Source organism: Helianthus annuus, chromosome 13 (assembly GCF_002127325.2).
Source record: "Helianthus annuus cultivar XRQ/B chromosome 13, HanXRQr2.0-SUNRISE, whole genome shotgun sequence".
Classification (NCBI taxonomy): domain Eukaryota; kingdom Viridiplantae; phylum Streptophyta; class Magnoliopsida; order Asterales; family Asteraceae; genus Helianthus; species Helianthus annuus.
This window is the reverse complement of record NC_035445.2, coordinates 161,230,579-161,231,184: the sequence shown is the minus strand read 5'-3', so window position 1 is coordinate 161,231,184 and position 606 is coordinate 161,230,579. Positions and strand designations below refer to the sequence as shown.

Below are 606 nucleotides of genomic sequence, written 5' to 3'. Positions count from 1 at the left end.
CGAATTCTTAAGAATATGTCTAGATAAAAAAAAATTGGGATACCCCTGAAAATTTCTTCTAGTTCCGCCACTGCTCATGATCATGATCTCAACCCACCGTTAACATGATTGTTTGGTTTCACAGCAATAACTAGTTTAGACGATTTTAAATAAAACTATATAACATTAAAACCATGAACATTTTAAATTAATATTATGAATTTTTATTTCAATTTTATACTTGTTAAAGAAAGGAGGGTCAGGCAAAGGGAGCCATCCCTATATGTTCCCACAAATTATGTCAGCCATATGTCTTGATAGCCATATGGCACTCACCATTCAATGGGTGAGCGTGGCATATTTAGCGACCAACCGACCCTTTTAATTTTTAAAGATAACCCTCCTCATATTCTTATACTCAACTCCACTCTACCACATATTTACACCCCGCTGATGTAGGACAATCAACACAAAAAACAAAAATCACATTTTACTCTCATTTTTTCAATACATCAAACTACAAATTCAATCTGCTCATTGTTTCAAAGTTAGTTGGAAAAAGTTGATGAGTAGTGTACCGTTAATAACATGAACAAAAACATATAATAATTAATATATAAGAACTAT

General features: G+C 32.3%; 1 non-coding gene across 1 annotated transcript; it reads right to left on the bottom strand.

The window, feature by feature from the left end:
• Positions 1-227: 227 nt before the first annotated feature.
• LOC118486219 lies at positions 228-363 on the bottom strand. Its single transcript, XR_004878072.1, has one exon. It is a non-coding gene; the product is annotated as a U11 spliceosomal RNA (small nuclear RNA).
• Between the last annotated feature and the right edge of the window lie 243 nt (positions 364-606).